This window comes from Brassica napus, chromosome C5 (genome assembly GCF_020379485.1).
Source record: "Brassica napus cultivar Da-Ae chromosome C5, Da-Ae, whole genome shotgun sequence".
Classification (NCBI taxonomy): domain Eukaryota; kingdom Viridiplantae; phylum Streptophyta; class Magnoliopsida; order Brassicales; family Brassicaceae; genus Brassica; species Brassica napus.
Window position 1 is genome coordinate 19,091,982 of NC_063448.1, and position 12,950 is coordinate 19,104,931.

Genomic DNA, 12,950 nt, shown 5'->3' on the forward strand with positions numbered 1-12,950 from the left:
ATACCCACAACTCTCATTCTCAAACCACACACAAACTCCCAAAACACACCCTATCTCAAATCACATTCCTCAGCAAAATCCTATTCAAATTATAAATATTTGAAAAAAAATAGGAAAAGGAGAAGATATTAGAATTCATGTGGGCGAGACTTACGTATTATAATTGCTGGAAGTCTTGCCACATGTTAATCTGGTATTTTTCTCCTTTTCCTTTTTTTCTAGTTTTTACACTACGAGGTATTTACGACGATTTCTGCTTACGTGGTATTTACGACGATTTCATCCAACGTGGTCTTTACGACGATTTGGGCTTACGTGGAATTAACGAGTGTTTTGTTTAAATCCTTTTACGTGGTGTTTACGACGATTTCTGCTTACGTGGAATTAACGAGTATTATGTTTAAATCCCTAAAATCCGAAACCTCTAAACCCCAAACCCCAAACCCCAAACCCCAAACCCCAAACCTGAAACCCCAAACCCCAAACCTCAAACCCCGAAACCTCTAAACCTCTAAACCCCAAACCCCAAACCCCAAACCCGAAACCCCAAACCCCAAACCCCATATTCCAAACCCCAAACCCCAAACCTGAAACCCGAAACCCTAAACCCCAAACCCCAAACCCGAAACCCCAAACCCCAAACCCCATATTCCAAACCCCAAACCCTAAACCTGAAACCCCAAACCCCAAACCCCAAACTCCATATTCCTTATTATCATATATTCCAAACTCCATCTTTATTTTTAAATTTCGTCGTTATTTCCTCGTTGGCTTACGAGGTATTTACGACGATTTCTGCTTACGTGGAATTTACGACGATTTCTTATACGTGGTCTTTACGACGATTTGTGCTTACGTGGAATTAACGAGTGTTATGTTTAAATCCCTAGAATCCGAAACCCCAAACCCCATATTCCTTATTTTCTACCTCATATATTCCAAACCCAATCTTTATTTCCATTCCAAACCACAATTCCCACATTTGCTTATTCATAAAACAAACTCCCACATTACCTTATTCATAAAACAAACCCCACATTATCTTATTCATAAAACAAACTCCCTCATCTTATTCATAAAACAAATACATCAATCGGATACATCGACATTCTCGTCATCACTAGAAACATCATCATTTTCATTAAACTCGTCTTCAACAGCTTCGTCTGTGGCATCATCGGTAAGATCTTCGAACTCGTGATTATGCGGATCAATGAGAAGGATGTCATCAATTTCTTGTTCAGGTTCCTCGACTTCATTTATCTGTTCTTCTTGCAATGGTGGTTCTTCTCCACTGATGATTCGTCCTCGAGGTGTAACTTTGATCACTGCTAACCAATATATACCTGAATCTCTCATCCGAGGGTATGGAAGAAGCTAACTTGGTCTGCTTGTGAAGCTAAGATGAAAGGCTCGAATTTGTTGTACCTTCGTCCACCGTTGACATCAACTACACCGAATTTGTTAGACCGAACACCTCTGTTGACGACGGGGTCGAACCATTCACATTTGAAGAGGACGCATTTCAGCTTCAGTATCCCTGGAAATTCGACTTCAATAATCTCCGTCAAGATCCCGTAGAAATCTGTTTCCCCTTTCACACATATTCCATAGTTACTGGTCGCCCGCTGTCTACCATACTCATATGTATGAAAAGTATAGCCTCGTGTGAAATACATCTGTGATGTGGTGACCTTTACAAGTGGAGATTGAATTACTTCGTGTAACCACTTAGGATAATCTGCATCGTCGTCGTCATAATCAACCTGCAAAAATAAAGAGAATGTTAATGAAATACAGATCATGTATGAAAAAAGAGTTTGAGTTAATACCTGATTCCGCAACCACTTAATGAAGTGTTGATCTTTCCTTTTGTCTACGTCACTTGTGGATATACCAGGAAATGTTTCTTCGACTTGAGAAACAAATAGGCTGTAAAATCACATTTTATAGGAATGAATCTCTCGCAATTATACAATTAATTATACTTATATGTGTTTCGAAGTGTCAATATATGTTACCTTTCAAAATAACGCATCAATGGATCTTCGCAATTGAGTAGAATATAGGTGTGTGCACTATGAGCGTCTTGTTCACTCGACCACCAAACCTCTTTAGACTTCCCACCGAGTCGCCCAATCTGGCTAAAGATGTCTGGAACACCAGCAACTGCATATGTTGGCGCAACACCACCATCATCATATCTTCTTGGAGCTCTTCTCCGGGTACGTACTTTTGACGCAAAGTAGTACGATGTGAAGTGAGAAACTTCTTCCGTCAAACTTCCAGCAATTATAGAACCTTCAACTTTGGCGAGGTTCTTTGCTTTTCCCTTCAAATATTTCATGGCTCGCTCATACTGATACATCCATCTGTAATGTACAGGTCCACGAAGCAATGCCTCATATGGGAGGTGGACAGCTAGATGCTCCATGACGTCAAAAAATCCGGGAGGAAATATCTTCTCCAAGTTGCACAATAAGATGGGAATGTTCTCCTGGAGCTGTTCCACAACTTCTTCTTTAAGAGTGTGTGTGCTCAGATCCCTGAAAAATGCTCTAATGCCTTTTATATTCCAAAAAAAATTAAACACACTATTTTATAAATTATTGTGATATAATACACTACGTACCTGCAAGTGCTTCATGTACGTTTGTTGGAAGTAGCTCCGCAAATGCAAAGGGCAGTAGTCGTTGCATAAAGACATGACAATCATGACTCTTCATCCCGGAGAACTTTTGACCCTTTTCAACACATCTAGAGAGATTCGAAACATACCCATCAGGGAACTTCACTTCTGATGCCACCCAGTTGAACAACACCGACTTTTTTTCTGAAGATAATCTGAATATCGGAACGGGAACTTGTCCATTGCTTTTAATATGTAACTCGCTTCTTGAGCAAATATCCGGCAAGTCCAACCTCGATTTTATGTTGTCTTTTGTCTTCCCTGGGACATTCAATATTGTATTCATGATGTTCTCAAAGAAATTCTTCTCTATATGCATCACATCGAGGTTGTGGCGCAGAAGAAGATCCTTCCAATATGGCAACTCCCAAAATATACTCTTCTTGTGCCAGTTGTGATGAACACCGTAAGAATCATGCATATTACGAGGGACATGCCAATTACCACCCCAACGAACTGTTTCGTTAGCTCCGTAGTAGTCGATTTGCGCTTCAATTTGTTCTCCAGTTAGATATGGAGGAGGAGTGTCTCTCACAACCCTTTTGTGCCTAAACAAATTCTTGTTTCTTCGGTAAGGATGGCCAATGGGAAGAAATCGACGGTGACAATCAAACCAACTTGTCTTCCTACCATTCTTCAGTTGAAACGCATCTGTCGTTCCATTACAATATGGACAAGCTAATCTCCCATGTGTAGTCCATCCAGACAACATCCCATAGGCAGGAAAATCACTTATGGTCCACAAAAGCATCGCTCGCATCGTAAAATTCGTCTTCGTTGAACAGTCATACGTCCTCACCCCTGTTGACCACAAATCCTTCAACTCTTTTATCAGTGGTTGTAGGAAAACATCCAGGGACCTTTTTGGATGGTTCGGACCAGGTATTAATATGGTCAAGAATAGCAACTCCCGTTGCATGCACATCTCCGGTGGCAGGTTGTATGGTGTAAGAAAGACTGGCCACAATGAATATTGTCTCCCTGACATTCCGAACGGACTAAATCCATCTGTGCATAGTCCGAGATACACATTCCGGATATTGCTAGCGAAATCCGGATGTACTTTGTTGAAATGTTTCCAGGCTCTTGCATCTGATGGATGAGTCATCTCACCATCCGTCTGAGTATGCTCGGCATGCCATCTCATCTTTCCAGCAGTCTGCTCTGATTGATACAATCTTTTCAATCTGTCTGTAATTGGTAGGTACCACATCCTTTGGTACGGTACCCTATTACGTCCCCGTCCTTGCGGCTTGAATCGTGGCTTCTTGCAGAATCGACATTCTTCTAGCTTCTCATCATCTCCCCAATAGATCATGCAGTTGTCGATGCAAACATCTATCATCTCCGAAGGCAACCCAAGACTATAAACCAGTTTCTGAATCTCATAATAAGAATCAGCAGACACATTGTCTTCCGGCAAATACTCTTTAAACAAGTCCGCCCATTCGTTCATGCAACTTTCAGGTAGATTGTGATCAGTTTTAATATTCATCATTCTAGCAGCTAACGACAATTTAGAGAGACCTTCTCTACAACCACTGTAAAGTGGTTGATTCGCCGCGTTTAACATTTCGTAAAACTTTTTTGCATCTATATTAGGTTCTTCATCTTCATCATGAGCTACGAATGCATCAGCTACCATATCATGAACCCTATCATAATCTACCATCTCCTCCTGATGGTAACTATGTTCATTATGCAAATGATGATCAACCGGTTCTTTTTCCTGAAAATTGCTATTACTACTACTAGCTTCATTCTGATCATAATTAAAACCTTCTCCATGTTGAAACCAGATATAGTAATTTGGCGTGAAACCTCTATTTATTAAATGCTTCCAAACATTTTCACGGTTTGCCAGTTTCGAATTGTTGCATTTCCGACAAGGACAGAACATCTTACCACTTTCTTGGGCGAGCGGTGTTGAATCTGCTTGATGCATAAATGTCTCCAGACCCGCAAGGTATTCTTTCGTCACTCTCCCGTTAGCATCTCTATGCATATACATCCACTTCCGCAACTCGTAAATAGTCCCGGAGCCAGCCATTTTTTTTTCTTTCACGTTTTTTGTTGTTGGTGTGTTTAAAATGATGTTCAAACATCCATATTTATAGGAAATTTCGAATCTGGTAGTTGTAATTTTCCTATGAATTTACGACGAAAATTAATTAGGTGGCAAAAAAAAACGTGTAACACCTACAAAGTTGGTGGATTCAAAATTTCCTCGCTAAATACACGTAAACTATTTCCTCGTAAATAACACGCAAAGTTTACGTCGTATTTACGAGGAAATAGTTTTTCCTCGTAAAATACTCGTCAAATTACATCCACTTTACGACGAAACACTTTTGTCGTTACGTTACGAGGAAATAACGATGACTTTAGTTTTCCACGTAAGTTCCTCGTAAAATCGACGTAAATTTACGAGGATTGTTTTTCCTCGTTAAATTTCCTCGTTAAGCATGTGTTTTCTTGTAGTGATAAACTCAGAAGGAGATACGGTTTTCTTGACTGAGGTGAGATACATGCCAACCATGAGCAGGAACCTCATCTCTTATGGCCAGTTAGAAAAGAGCGGTTACAAGTATGAAGGAGAAGACTTCACAGTTACTTTCTACAAGAATGGCAAGACGGTTATTTCTGGGAAATATCAAGATGGTCTGTATTATTTGCAAGGATCAATGGTGAAGGGAGAAGCATCTGTTGTCAGAGCTGATGTGAACTTGACAAACAGATGGCACTCAAGGTTAGGACACATGAGTCATAAGAACATGAATCTTCTGGTCAAAGGAGGTTATTTAGACTCAAAGGAGGTCCACACTTTAGATTTCTGTGAGGAGTGTGTATTTGGAAAGTCCCACAAGCAAAGCTTTCCAGAGGGCAAACACTCTACAAAAGGTATTCTTGAATACATTCACAGTGATCTATGGGGCTCGGTTTCGAATGAGCCAACTCTGTCGGGATGTAGATACTTTCTTACATTCATCGATGATTACTCAAGGAAGGTCTGGATCAGGTTCTTAAGGAGTAAAGATGAGGTGTTTGAGAATTTTTCAGAGTGGAAGGTACTTGTGGAAAATCAAACCAAGAAGAAGATAAAGTGTCTAAGAACAGATAATGGATTGGAGTTCTGCAACAATCTGATGGATAAGGTTTGTCAAGACTCAGGGATTAAACGACATAGGACTTGCGTTTATACTCCGCAGTAGAATGGAGTGTCTGAGAGGATGAACAAAACAATAGCAGATAAGATCAGGTGTATGTTGGCAGAAACATGAATGAAGAAGAAGTTTTGGGCTGAGGCAGCGTCGACTGCAGTTTATATGATAAACATGTCTCCTAATGCATCTTTGAGGTTTCAGATTCCAGAGGAAGTGTGGTCAGGGTCAAATGTTGATTACAGTCACCTTAGGCGGTTTGGTTGTGTTGCTTATGTACACAGAACAGAGGACAAGTTAGGTCCAAGAGCTGTTAAGGGATTCTTCGTAGGTTATCTAGAAGGTACTAAAGGTTACAGTGTGTGGTTACCGGAAGAGGAAAGATGTACTATTAGCAGGAATGTAGTCTTTGATGAAGAGAAGCTGTATAAAGATCCAGGTCAGATGGAAGTAGCTAATTCTAAGAAGAAGAAGAAAGTCACTTTTAGCACTGATCTTATTCAAGGGCCAACTACAAGTGGTTCAGTTCATGAGTTTACCGGTCAAGGTGGAGAAGCTTCAGGAAGTGGGGAATCTACTGGTCAAGGTGGAGATACTTCGGGAAGTTCACAATCAGAAACAGAATCAGAAGAGGAATCTGAGGAAGAAGATGAGGAAAAATCAGAACCAAGATGAGTCTTTTCATGATTATTTGTTGGCAAGAGATAGGGAAAGGAGAGTCATCAGACCACCATCGAGGTTTGAAGGATCTGATTTTGTAGCTTATGCTTTGGCTGCAGCAGAAAGCATGGAGATGGATGAACCAAAGTCACTAGCAGAAGCTAGAAGAAGTAGAGACTGGGATAAGTGGAACCAAGCTATGGGATAGGAGAAGCAATCTCTGGATAAGAATGATACTTATGAGCTTGTTCCAAAGCCGGAAAAGCAGAGGATAATCGGGTGTAAATGGATCTACAAGATTAAGGAAGGTATTCCAGGAGTGGAAGATCGCATGCATAAGGCGAGACTTGTAGCTAAAGGGTTTACACAGGTTGAAGGAGTGGATTACAATGAGATATTTGCTCCGGGGGTTAAGCATGCTTTTATTCGGATCATGTTATCAGTTGTGGTGAATTTTGATCTGAAGTTGGAGCAACTGGACGTCAAGACTGCTTTCTTGCACGATACACTTGATGAAGTCATCTACATGAGTCAGCCAGAAGGTTTCATAGAGAAAGGAAACAAAGACAAAGTTTGTCTACTGAAGAAGTCTCTGTATGGGTTAAAGCAGTCACCTAGGCAGTGGAACAAGAAGTTTGATGATTTTATGAAGTCTCAAAAGTTCCAGAGATGCAGGAAAAATCCATGTATTTACACTAAGGGATCAAGTATTGATGATAGAGTATATCTCTTAATGTATGTTGATGACATGCTTATAGCAGCAAAGGATATGGAGAAGATCAAAGCGCTGAAAGCAAGTTTGAAGGAAAAGTTTGAGATGAAGGATCTAGGGCCAGCAACTAGGATCCTTGGTATCGATATCATCAGGGATAGGAAGAAGGGTATTCTGAAGCTATCACAGGAAAGGTATCTTAAGCAGGTTTTGAGAACTTTTAACATGGAGGATTGCAAGGCTGTTGTAACTCCATCATATTCTCAGTTCAAGCTTAAGAGTCTAACTCCAGAGGAGTTGGTTGTGGAGACACGGTTGATGAGCTCAGTTCCTTATGCAAGTGCAGTGGGAAGTCTGATGTATGGCATGATTGGTACTCATCCAGATTTAGTGTATGCGGTCGGTTTGGTTAGTAGGTTCATGGTGAATCCATGAAGATTTCATTGGTCTGCGGTTAAGTGGATCTTGAGATATCTAAAGGTTCATCATATGTGTGTCTAAACCTCAAGAAGTCAGACAAGTTTGAGATTGAAGGATTCTGTGATTCAGATTATTCTGCAGATCTTGACAGGAAAAGGTCAATATATGGGTATGTCTTCAAGGTTGATGGTAATACTGTGAGTTGGAGGTCTACTCTTCAGCATGTTGTGGCTCTTTCAACTATTGAAGCTGAGTACATGTCACTCACAGAGGCAGCTAAAAAGGGGATTTGGTTGAAGATTTTCTGCAGTGAACTGGGGTTTAAGTCAGAAAGTTTCAAGTTAAATTGTGCAATTTGTTTGGCGAAGAGCCCAGTTCACCATGACAGGACCAAGCACTTTGAGAATAAAGTGCACTTCATCAGGGACAAGGTTGTGGATGGTTCAGCTAAGGTGCAGAAGATTCATACTTCCCTAAATCCTGCAGATATGTTGACAAAAAGTTTACCAGGAAACAACTTTGAGAGGTGTCTGGTGACACTCAATGTCACCAACTGAGTTGAGATAGCGGAAGCGCGAGATGATTTATCGGTTTATCACCTCGCAGCAGCAAAGAGATTTCAGACAGTTAAGTCTGGGAAATCGACAAAAGGTTCAGGTGGTCAAGTCTGAAAAGAAAATCCAAGGCAGTTCGGTTTTAGAGCTAAGGGTCGCCGGTAAAAGTGACAGGTCTGCTTATATTTTGGTGGTAAAGCTGGAAGGGTTGCGGGAATGATTCACTAGTTGAGACCATGACAAAAGTCTCAGGTTCATCTTACGTTGAGGTAAATCGACAAAGAGATAGCATTTCATTTACAGATATGGCAAGCACAAGTGACCAAATGCCCAAGGTGGAGATTTGTTGATTTTGTGCCTTTGGTCTGCACTTCACCTACAGCACTGAAGTGACCACTTCAGAAACCTGTCTTCTGCAGTTTGAGGCTGTAGGGAATGTGAAGTTATCTAGAGCACTGAAGTGTCCACTTCAGAAAAGTTGCATCTTGCACTTTGATGCTCTAGGGATATCTGTTATGTTTGGGCCTTAGTGACTGAAGCCCATTAGTGTTAGGGTTTAGGGAGACACTATATAAACTCTCTAAACCTAACTCTTGCCTAGAGGAGAACACTCACTCTACACAGATCTGAGATTAGAGAGAGAGAGACAAGAAGCTAGAGCAAGAAGAGAAGATTGAAGGAATATCTACAGAAGGTTAAGGAGAAGCAAAGAGAGATCCGGTCAAGAGTCTCAGACTACTTCTTCTTCTTTAGAGTGTAGATTTCATCTCTTATACACACAGGTTCAGTAAGCTCAAGTCTTAGCTTATTGTTAGTGTTGTCTCTAGGTGAATAGAGAAACACAGAGGTGGTTGTGTAAAAAAGCTCTTGTATACACTTGATACTAGTGAATCGTCTCTCCCCAGATGTACCGAAAGGGAACTAGGTCACCAAATCTTGTGTGTCCTTAACAAACTTCAACAACAAGAAGTGTGCTAAGGTGAATTAGTCAAGTGAGAATAAACCGGTTAAGGATCAAGTTATTCTCAACATTTAGCTCCAGCCTCCCTATACATCTCCATTAACACCTTGTTCGCCGCGTCTTTGGACTTTGCATCAACCACTAGTTCTGTTCTACGCAACATTTCTATTGCTTTTCCACTTGAACCGCATTTTAAGTAAGCTTATGCCATGCTTATTCCCGTTTTCCAAGCCAATGCAAATGGTGTCGTAGTTTCATCTTTGATTCTTTTCAGAAACTTCTCCATTGCCTCGCGTAAGCCTTCAAAACGTTATTCTCCGTGAGAGTCTTGTCATGGACAACTTCATTCTCCTCCATCTGCCTCAGAACCTCGTCGACCATATTTGCTTCCCCAAGAAGGCAGTAGAGAGAGATCATCTTGTAGTAAGGGTTAGGTTTGAAGAGAAGATCTTTCTCCTTCATCTTCTCGTAAGTGGCTTCGGCTTCGTGCCTTGTTTTCTTGGACTTTGTGTTGAAGCTTAAGAGAGTGGTGTAGACTGTGTCGTCTTTCATGTTCTCAGGAATGCTTTTGAAGAACTTCTCTGCTTTGCTCAACCCTGAATTGATCTCAATAAGATAAAGCCGATATGCAAAATCTAGAGTGCTTAGCTCGAACACCCCTCTTTTAGTTATCCACTCTGAGACCTAAATACATCACCAAGATCATATATATATATAATATATATATATATATATATATGTATATTCTTTCGTGAGATTTAAGTGATAAAGATTTAGAAAGATTGAAGAAACGGAGACCTGGAGGGCGTGATCGTATGGCTGAGACTCGTAAAGAGCATTGATGACAGCTCTCAGATCCGTAAGGTTTGTTTCATTGCCTTGTTTAAGCCATTCGTCAAGCACAGGTGTGACCTTAACCCTCCTTAGAAATCTTTTTTGTTGGAATTCATACCGGTTTATAACAATTTATAAATCAACGAATGAATTTAATTTGCCTATAATTTCATGCCAATGCTGAAATAAACTTAGATCTTAGCGTCTCAAATATACCTGGAAGTTTTACACCGGAAAGACAAACAAACCAAGTCGAGATTTCAAACACTTCAAACGTCGTGAATCTACCGGTATCAAATCTCAAAGAACTTGACAAACTCTTTTGTCTCTTAGGGTTTCGTATTGGTCGGCCACGTTTGTTACACAATTAACAAGTCACGTAGCCACCTTATATAATTGATATGAGAGTAACCTAATTATAGTCTCATTAGAATAAAAGACTAAGCCCATTTTCATTAATTGCTTAGCCCACGTGTAACTATTGCACATTACGTGCATATGAAAATTATATAATATTACATTCATATTATTTATCATATATAATATAAATAAATATATAAAACCCCAAATATTTATGATCCAATTTGTTTAGATGTGTGACCCTGTAGGATCATATACTATTAGCAATGAATTCACAATTCATAGATTATAAGTGGTTTCTATCAAAACATTATAACCACTTAATATTAGACGATTGTCGAACCTCAACGTTACGACTTTAGCAAGAGTTTTTAGAAAATTCCCAACAATCTCCCACTTATACTAGAATCATCTATTCTTATAATCTATTTGTCTCTATATCTCGATCTCAGCATAAGGCAAGAACTAGTGTCATCCTTATTAAGCTAGATCACGTTTATCGAACTCTGATTTATACTAATAAAAACAAATGACTGACATTCACCTCGTTTGAGCATGGCCATGCATTTCACAGTATCAAATCTTCGATGGTCCCAGAGATATTTATCTCCCGTTATATGGGAGGGACAAATCCCATCTTGTTCCATCCCTGTTCTTTACAAACTTCATAGAACACCTAATCAATGCCTTTATAATCACCAGTTACAGCTGACGTTTGACAAGGTCAAAGTGAACTAATCCATAAATAAAGAATCATGACGAACTCGGGTCTAAGGACTATACTCTATAGTCGTAATGAGAAACTCTTATGACACTCATATAACAATCTTGTAGAGTTCTCATAGCGGGTCAATCCGATCATGTGTTCTCTAACACATATCCATGTGATTGACTTCAATACCACATATGGAATGACTCCATAAAACTTAGTCATCAATCACCTCACATACTAGCCATTCATGGTTATTAATGTCACACGTTAACAACCTTGACTAGAGACCTAAGTAATTTATAGCATCTTTCACTTACAGGGTTTCATGATCAAGTCACGTACTTGATGACCTATAAGAATGATATAAATTATTTTGGTACATTTATTTAATTATCCAATAATCAAATAAATCTGAAACAATTTCATTAGTTTGAAAACATAACTAATGTATGTAAATATGAACATCATATATCAAAAACATAAAGTCTTCTACTAAAATCAAGATCACATCTTAAGATATTTAGTACCCATAACTGCAATATGACTCTCATACTTAGGCCATAGAAGAGGCTTGGTCAATGGGTCAACAACATTTGCATCCATTGAGACTATGCTATGGTGCTTTTCTTGGAACTCTTCCAACCCACCACTATCCATTAAGACAAAAGATTAAACCAACTTGTGATCGAAAATCATCTTTGTCAATCTGGAAAATTAGCATCGGTGTAACCACTTACAACAAGCTCATCAATTCCTCCATAGACTAATAATTTATCCTTAGTATTCTCAAATACTTGAGGATATTCTTGACGGTTGTCCAGTGATTTTCACATGGATCAGATTGGTATCCACTTGTCATGCTCAAAGCACATGCAACATCTGGACGAGTATAGATCATGGCATACATGATAGATCCTTTAGCAGAAGCATATGGGATTTTACTCTTGCGCTCTCGCTCATCCTGTGTCGAAGGACACTGAGTCTTGCTAAGAGTTATGCTGTGAGACATTGGCAAAAAGCTTTTCTTGGAATCATGCATCTTGAATCTATGTAAGACCTTATCGCTATAAGCATCTTGATATAATCCAATAGTCTTATTTAATCTATCTCTATAGATTCTTATTCCAAGGATATATGTAGCTTTTTCCATGTCTTTCATTAAGAAACAACCTCAAAGTATGTCATCTACGTACAACTCCAAGGAAAACTGCGTTCCCACTAGTCTTCTTATAAACGCAAGATTCTTCTTTATTTCTAATGAAATCAAACTCTTTGATTGCCTCATTAAAACGAAGATTCCAACTCCGAGATGCTTGCTTCAAGCAATATATTGGAGTCAGGGCCTATTATATCTTCCTCAAAGGACGTAGGTTCATCACTCTCTATTATCAATAGATCATGATGATCCGCCACCCAAACCTCATATCTATCAGGTTCGTGACGTGTCCTTTCGGACCTATGCACTTCAGGTTCCACAGGTGTAGATTCTATGACTCTTCGTAAATCTAATTGATCATCTTCCTAAGATGATGAAACCATCTCCTGTGTTTCTCGAACTTCTTCGAGTTGTACTTTACTCCCACTGTTCTTCTTAGAAAGAAATTCTCTCTCAAGAAAAACACCACTATGAGCAACAAACACTTTGTTCTCGGTAGGGTAGTAAAAGTAATAACCTTTGGTTTCTTTAGGACAACCAATGAAGTAGCATTCATCAGATTTAGGTCCAAGCTTATCAGTAAACATACGTTTGACATAAGCATTAGAACCTCAAACTTTCAGAAAAGACAGATTTGGAACCTTTCCAGTCCACATCTCATATGGTGTCTTCTCAACTGATTTTGATGGACATCTATTTAGCGTAAACGCAGACGTTTCTAGAGCGTATCT

At 39.5% G+C, this 12,950-nt stretch overlaps 1 pseudogene; it reads right to left on the minus strand.

The window, feature by feature from the left end:
• Positions 1-7,182: 7,182 nt before the first annotated feature.
• Positions 7,183-12,102, minus strand: LOC106417321 (annotated as a pseudogene).
• Positions 12,103-12,950: the final 848 nt, after the last annotated feature.